Genomic DNA, 363 nt, shown 5'->3' with positions numbered 1-363 from the left:
CACAGAAAGAAAAAAAAAGTATGATCGATAAGATCCCAAAATTTGCATATTGTTTACCGAAAGGAAAAGTGCCGTGGTAGAATTCCCTAAGACTGCGTATGTATTGCAGTTTCAACTAGACGGTCGAGGACAATGGCTTGAAAATACTAACGAGAAGGGGATAGACTTACAGGGAGAGAATACTTAAGCTTATAAGCAGATGTTCAGATTACTTATGACGCGAAAATTATTTCACCGTAATAGAAAATGAACGAGGCTGATGCTAAGTGAAATGCTATTTTTAGATGTACACCCGGCGAGAGCAATTTACGGAGATGGTCATAGATAAATCAGAGTAAAGATGAATAAGGTGGGTAAAGAAGC

Source organism: Penaeus monodon, chromosome 29, assembly GCF_015228065.2.
Source record: "Penaeus monodon isolate SGIC_2016 chromosome 29, NSTDA_Pmon_1, whole genome shotgun sequence".
Lineage (NCBI taxonomy): Eukaryota > Metazoa > Arthropoda > Malacostraca > Decapoda > Penaeidae > Penaeus > Penaeus monodon.
Note: the sequence above shows the minus strand (reverse complement) of the source record.